This window comes from Psammomys obesus, unplaced genomic scaffold, assembly GCF_907164565.1.
Source record: "Psammomys obesus unplaced genomic scaffold, mPsaObe1.curated_primary_1811, whole genome shotgun sequence".
Classification (NCBI taxonomy): Eukaryota; Metazoa; Chordata; class Mammalia; order Rodentia; family Muridae; genus Psammomys; species Psammomys obesus.
Genome location: NW_026591086.1, coordinates 59,102,266 through 59,110,146, shown reverse-complemented (window position 1 = coordinate 59,110,146; position 7,881 = coordinate 59,102,266). Strand labels below are relative to the sequence as shown.

Here is a 7,881-nt window from a genome sequence, read left to right as displayed (position 1 = left end):
CACACACACACACACACACACACACACACACACACACACACACACACCCCAACCTAACAATACCAGAAATCAAAATTGATTAATGATGCCCCCTTCCTAGCTAGAAGAGAATGTGCAGAGTCTGTGGAGAATGGGAAGAGCTGCATTTGTAAGGCACTGCTAAAGCTGGCTAAACACTTTAGCATGGTTTTATTGATTTTGCACTGAGCACCTACAAATCATGATCAGCCAGTCACTCTGGTGTGTGCCTGTCATCTGTCATTTATGAGGTGTTGGAACATGGTCAAAAGAATGAGCCCTGGTGAACAAGGCCTGGGCACTGCAAGAGAGGCTCCAGGGAAAGGTAGAGAGAGGGCCTTTTTATCTCAGGGGTAATGTGTTCCCTGGATTGTTCTTGCATGTGATTCTGTGCCTCCTGTAAGAAACATTTCCATTCAATACATAAGACACATTTGTTCTTGTTGGATGTCAGAACACAGCTATAGAACCCAACCTGTTCAGTGTCCCTGAATCTGGATCTGGCCTTCTGCCTCGCCTTCGTGCTTTCCCAGATACAAGAATCTATTACATATGCCAGGCAAATGAGCTTAAATTGTTTTTTCCTGAGAAAGTTCTGGGACAGGGCTGCTCTGTTAAATTTCCTGTGCTTCCATGTTTCTCTGAGCACGTCTTCCTCACCTCAAGCAACCTTCCTTGTATTGTTGCTCTCTTTGTCACATGTGTATAAGAGTCTACGAAAGCTAAAGTAAGGCTGTTGCAGCATTAGACCGTAGACGTTCTTTCGGGCACCTCGCATCCCAGGGCCGGAAGACAAGATTTGTGCAGGTCCACTTTCAAGGTCGACACACGGAGGGAAGCAGGCCTGAGGGCAGCCTGGACGACACCACGGGTTCCAGGCTAGCCTGGATAACATAGTGACATCCTGTCAGAAGACGGGGTCCCTCAGATGAATCAACAGCTTCGCCACCGAGACACAGGTGTGCTAGGCCCTGCCCCTGTGTGACCTTCGTCTGGCAGCACAGACCAACTGCGGCTGCCAAACAGGTCAGCTGGTTTCCTTCCTTAGGTCCAGGACCTGGGGTTAGGACACGGCAGGCAGACTGGAGAGGGGCCAAGAAGGGGCCCGTCCGCACAGACACACGTGTGGCTGTGGGACACATTCCCTGGGCACTGCGATCACAATTCTCTTTTAATTCCCAAAGGATGAGCGCTCCCTCTAAGTGGGTGTTTCCTCAGGGCTCCCGGGGGCCTGGCTCTCCATGTGGGCCTTCAAAGCCTAAGCCCCGAGAGCTCGGCTTGATTTAGATTGATTTCGGACTTAGTTTTCAATCAACTGCTAAACGTGGGCTCTAACTTGTAATGACTGAAGGTTAACTGAAGGCCTTACACAATACAGGAGGGGTATGCCCTGCCGCTCTGCACCGGTTCCGTCAGTCTACAGGAGAAATCTGTAAAAAGGATAAACAGAAAGAGGGAGAGAGAGAGGGGAAAACCACACACAAGCAGAAGGCCCACACAACATTGTCACCACCACCCAGGAAGTAGGTCAGAGCCCCATAATTTCCTTGTATTTCCATCATACAGTTTTAAGACAATGTTTTATTATTACTATTATTTTTATCATTAAAGGTAAAAATGTGAAGAAGAGACAGAGGCAGATCAAAGTCCGTAAAGGAGCACCCTTTTCTGTCACGTACACCAGCGAGAGCTACAATCCTGAACCATCTCAAGTGTTGCTTTGAAGAGCTCTGAGGATCCTAACCGTCCACAGAAAACAACCCAAACCCAAACCACATTCAAGGTTTGATAAAACCTGGCATCTATGTGCACTTACACCCTACGGCAGATTCTTTCTCAGATGTGTACAGAGCAAATGACCACGGCAGACAGCGGGTACAGCGTGAGCATGCCACAGCGCACACTCATGGAGTCTGAGAATGAGGCACCACTTAAATTGTTCTTAAATAGCTTTAAAGAAGAGCAAATGACGATGGGACTTGTGAAAAGATACAGCTGGCAGAGTGGTTCTTTCTATTTTAATCTTGCCTGAGTCGAACCAGGGTTTTGAGAATCAAGGTGCTTCCTAGTGGTTATGACTCATTACTATGATTCATGAAACTGCAGAAAATGGAGAAGTACCAGGACAGAGATGGCTGCAAAGCTCTCAGCAGAGCCACGGAAGCACTCTCCCGTCCAGTGTGCAAGCAACATCTGCTCTAGGGGAAATAAAGTACTACTGTGGAACAAGGCTGGGAGAATGATATACACACAGTGGCCTCAAGTTTCCAGTCGTCCAGCAAAGTCATTCAGAAAATCTGAAGAGGAGTTCATTAAAAATGTCCAACAGTGGAGTGGAGCACCGGCTCAGGGGTGCAGCCCCGGCTGTGCATGCACAGGGCTGCAGTTAGGGCCCGGCAGCCAGCACGCAACAACAGGTAGGATGGAGGCCAGCACAGATGGGCAATCCTCAGCAAGCGAGATGGCGAGCGTAGCCAGACTGGCAAGACCTCTGCTCACCAGAGACCCTGACTCCATACATGACGAGAATGGTCTGGAGAGAAGCCTGGGCCTTCACATACATGTGTACCCCACCCCGGCGATGCTCAAACACGTAAGTACACAAATATGTACACACAACCATTTTTAAGCACCCAGAACAACTGAAATGCCCCTTGCAAACTAAGCCACACCTCAAAATTCCACTCTTGCAGTCTTTCATAACAACACAAATCTAATCAGAACTATGAAAAAGTCAACACCAAAAACAATAAAACACAAGTAATCGCAAAGCCTGAACCCTTCTGGGTAGCAGGTGAGTTCTCCTCACGGGCCACTGAATGGAACCAAACAACAGCCATTCTCCTGGCAAGTTAGCAAGGCCTTCCCTTCCTCCTAGGCAACAGTCAGTCCACGCCCACCTCCATGACTGGCCCAGGACAGAGGAAGGCCCTCGGGTGGAAGAGCGAATTCTGGTGTCCATCTGTCCTCTAACCACTGACATTGCAGGACTGTATGTTCGGAAGCATGATAATCACACAGGATGAACAGCACAAAAGACAGAAGAACTGTCTACACTGAAAAAATTAACATAACTAAACTCAAGCCGAAGTTAGCGGCTTTCCAGGAAAGCACGAGTAGCTTTTAGTTTCTAAGACAGCAAAGAACAAGTACCTTAGGTTTTACACCAGCGTTTCCAACATTCCTGATGCTATGACCCTTTAACGCAGCTCCTCACGCTGTGGGGATGCCAACCATAACAGTATTTTGTTGCTATTGTTACGGATCATATAGAACTATTGTGATTTCTATTACACAGGGCATCTGATATGCGATCCCCACCAACAAGCTTGTGACCCACAGGCTGAGAACTGAGAACTGTTGTTTGACTCAGTCCAGGTGCCAGGACTAACCTAGGGCCTTGTACATGCTAGGCAACTTTCCCTGAGCCACACCCCAGCTACTCTCACCTGCCCCAAATAAAACACACCACACATTAATTGCTAGAAGTAACTAAAATCATGTCCTAAACACAGTTTTTGATACATGTCTTCCAATGGTGAACGTTTAAAAATATATATACGATACAGCCAATGACTTTTTATTTGTGTGTGTGTGTGTCCATGTATCTCACTGACCAACCTGCAGGAGTCTGTTCTCCCTTTCCCCACGTGGGATCCTCAGGTCATCAGGCCTAGCAGCAAATGCCTTGATTCACCAAGCCACTGTGTGACATAACTTTACAATAATGAATGCTGTGTACACATTTCCTTCTGGTGGTGAATTCTACCTTTTAAGTATTTTAGTTAGCATTAAAGCCAAAAGGAGGAAGAAAAAGGAAGTTAGCTGAGGCAGAGGAAAAGGGAAGTCACATTGAGCAAGAGGAGCCGGGACGCACTGTGGCTTCAGACTCTCTGACAGCCACCTAACGTCAGGGGCTGACAAGCCACTCGGTCACCGAGAAGGCTGTTGTTCTGTTTTGTTTGTTAGAGACAGAACCTTACTCTGTAGCTGAGGCCGACTTTGAACTCAGTCTTCCTTCCTCTTCCTTAAGTGCAAGATTATAGATGTGCAAGACCACGCTCTGCTCCTAGGTTAAACACCGCCTGCCATGACCCTCATCTTTACATCATCTCAAGTGGCACATCTCACAGTGAGCGTGCGCTTTCCTGACAGCCAGAGAGAAGACAGTAGCTGGATCCTAGCACCAACATGCTCGGCCAGCTGCGATTAGCCTTGCCTTCAGTCAGTTACTGTAACCAACAGATGCCGGTGACAAATGCCAGAGACTTTACCACACACGCTTAGCTCATGATCAGTCGTCAGAAATAAACAAGGAATTATCTGTATGTGGAAAAATAGGAACGAGCTTAATATGAAAATTTATCAGACTTGGTTTTTATCATTCGGAGATAATTACTGTAAAGAAGATTCAGCTGGTTCATGAACGGTTAATGACAGCAGTCTCCTCGAAATGCCGAGTCAATCTGAAATCTATTTCAAACACAGTGTGAGGCTACCAATGCCTCTGAAGAAAAGCGATTTTATGTTGGAAATTCCTTGGCATCTCTGAATCCCTTTAAAAAGCTAAGTCATCTTCCTGGATGCTCAGATGTGACTTCAGCACGAGCACTGGAGAGTCCAGGAGGACTAAGTTTCAGAGCCTCGCCTGTCACAGAGCCAGACTTCCTGAGACGACAGCAAGAATCCAGCATATACCACCAGAAGTCTGAAGACAGGCCAGTGAAAGAAAGCGGGACATTTTAAACATATTGCTACAATGTGCTATTAAAGAATGTGCATGATGGAGAAGCACAAAAAGGTGGTGCCCTAGAACATACGAAAGTGAGGTGAGACCCGAGATCACGGTCAGTGAAGCACACCTCAAGGACACTGCTCCTCCGTGAGGCTCTCATGGCCTAGCTGCCTACCTTTGGTGCTCAGCCATGGCGGGGTGGGGAAGGGAGGGGAGGTGCTCTGCTGGCCTGGAGGCAAACTGATCCCAGAATGACCCGAAACCACTACAGAGCTCAAGAAGAGATGGCTCCCAACTATGACCCCAACAGCACAGGAGAGCTATGAGCTCAAGCTGAACCTGGGGTACAAAAGAAAACCCAGTCTCAAGGGAGGAGAAGAGGGAGAAGAGTGGAGAGGGGAGGGGAGGACAGGGGATGAGAGGGGGGAGGGGAGGGCAGGGGAGGATAAGGGAGGAGAGGGGAGGAGAGGAGAGGAGAGGGGAGGGGAGGGGAGGGGACGGAAGGGAGAAGAGGTGAGAGGGGAGGAGAGGGGAGCAGGAGGAGGGAGGGAAAGAATAAGAACCAGCTGTGTCAGACCCCCCCCCCCCCAGGCCTCACGATGGGATTTTGGGTAAATGATAAAATGAGGAAGGGAAGAATCTGGGTTTGATATGCAGATTTTTGGCTAGGTACACATCAGCTGAGGAGAGCAAGCAGCTATGTTCTAGCTGCCATGACACTAAGGGGTTTAAAAAGGAGGCTGCATGATGGCCCCGAGGAGGCTGGCGTCCTCATCACCTTCAGGGACCAGGGGTCAGTAGTGACTTAGACTTAATTGGGGGCACAATTATTTGTTTCCTCCCGTGACACTGTGAACACACCTGTAACTTCATTCAATAATTTTCTTAGACCTTTTTTTCAAGGAGAAAATTACAACTATTTTCTATACACACTAGTTAGAAATTCATTTCCATGAACTTAGAGGTTCACACGCAAGTCATGCAGCATCAAACTTCAATTAATGCTCTAGGTTTTTCTTAATTGCTTCCTAAAGCAGAATGCATCCTATGGACACAGGAGAGAGGAAATCCCTGCACTGATTAGGAAGTCAGATCCTCCAACGTGCTCTCCTCTTCCCTCTCTGGCCCCTCACACCCACCTCGTCTTTTCTGTCCACAGCCATGTCCCTTACACGTGGTGTGGCTCTCCTGCTCAGCAGGCCTAATGCTTTCATTCTTGGTCACGGTCTTCTTACTATAAACGAGTCTGCTAGTGCCATTTCAAAACACACTGGCAAACACCTCATCTCAAACCTTCATCAAAGGAAGCGTGAAGACTGAGACAAAGTTGTGTGCTTTGCCCTGACTTTGATTTTCCATGTAACTGCACTGTTTTAGTCACTAAGGAAGGGCACGCCAAGCGGCACCTACATGGGAGGTGTGTATTACCCACAATCAGCAGGACATTTTTCTTCCTTTCAAAAAGGAGAGGAAATTAGGAGAAGGAAGTTAAAAAAAAGTTACACTTACAATTCCACTTATGGCTACAATCCAGATGTAGGACCCAGAGGTGAAAAGCTACAAAAGAAAACAAAAGGCAACTAAAAATGAAATCCAACTGTCAGCCATAGCATACTTAATTTCCCACACTACCGTGGTGACGACGGGAGGGACATATTAGTCATGATGGCTTGCTTCAGAGAAGCAATCTGAAGTGAAGGAAGGGCACTTCTGTTCATTTGAAAGAAAATAAGATGTTACTCTTTTCCACAGATTTCAGGTTTTCTGTAGCTGATGCTACATGAACCTGGCCCATGCCATGCAAAGAAAATAACTGGATTTTAAGCTCTGCTGACCTACAAGCCTTAGCTGACTTACAGTAAACAACCACAAATAAGTAATTAGCACTAACAACGTAGAAGAGTCATTTTCCACATTGGTGCTGAGTAATGATCTATAACGGCTCTTCACACAACTCTGTAACTTCTCGTCATCGCTTTGTCTACATTAGATGGCAGAACCTGCCAGCATCTAAGTCAGTGCCCAACGGTACCTTTCCTCTAGTTTACCCGAGAGTAAGCTAGTATCACCAGGTCCTGTGCAGAGACTACAGCTTTCAGTTTAGGACTTTTACGGGCTTGCTGAGTGTGTGAACACACTATCCTGATTTTTGTGACTTGGGTCTCTTTTCCGTCTGTTGGCTTGCTTTGTTCAACTTCATTGTGGTGGATTTTGTTAAAAAATTAAAAATAAAGTTGTTAAACTTGAAAACAGAGAAGCATGCTAGCAGGAACACAGTTTTAACTGGCGTAAAGGTGTGAAGGGTGTTAAAATTAGAAATCTCTTCTTTTGATTTCCAAATGTTCATCTGAAAGATGTGCTCAAGGTTCTAAAAAACAAAACAAAACAAAACAAAACAAAACAAAACAAAACAAATCAAATCAAATCACAAGGTTTCTCCAAGTGTCCCTAGAAGGTTTAAATGTTTGTGTTTTGTGCTTAGTTTTGGAAGGTTTAGTTGGGAGCTGTAGGATCATGGAGAAAGAAACAGGAGCGGAAAACAGAACAGCTTAGGTTCACTGACAGTGTGCTGGATGGAAACCTCGGGGCTCTGCACGAGCACAGACAGACATGGAGGGAAGGAGGCTGCAGGCTTTGCTCAGGACTGGCTCACCTAACCTTCCATGTGCCATGGAGTTAGGCCACTGTGCACTCAGCTCTCAGAACTACAGGGTGCGAAGGACCTACGGAGACAAGGATTCTATAGTTCTCTGCTGTGAGAGGAGGAATCCACAACCAGCCACCACGCTAAACAGCCAAGCACTGCTGGCCAAGATTTTCATATACTGACTCCAATTTCTCACCAGCCAATGGGGAGAGTACACTGAGTGCTTGCCCTGGGTCATGAGACTGGGTGTCCTGCTCCACAGCTCTGTGATCACCACCCATGTACCTCTCATATGCCAGTGAAGCAGCCTGTCACTATGTGAGTGAAAGAATAACTTCCTTGGTCTCTAACGACCACTGCCTTAGTATCCAGTTTCCGCTTGCATTCTCAGAGTACAGATGTGCCTCTGGGCTGGACAAGTGCACACCCCACACTTACTCAGCCTTCAAGCCATCATCCAATGACTTACCTCCGTGCCCCC

The 7,881-nt window shown here is 47.0% G+C and overlaps 1 protein-coding gene across 1 annotated transcript in view; it reads right to left on the bottom strand.

Annotated features, from left to right (window-relative positions):
• The window catches only part of LOC129678729 (ubiquitin-associated domain-containing protein 2-like), a 37,195-nt gene extending 30,889 nt beyond the window's left edge, over positions 1–6,306 (bottom strand). Inside the window, exon 1 of the mRNA XM_055609611.1 lies at positions 6,263–6,306. The gene's annotated coding sequence lies outside the window, so the exon portion shown is untranslated. The remainder of the gene's footprint in view (positions 1–6,262) is intronic.
• Between the last annotated feature and the right edge of the window lie 1,575 nt (positions 6,307–7,881).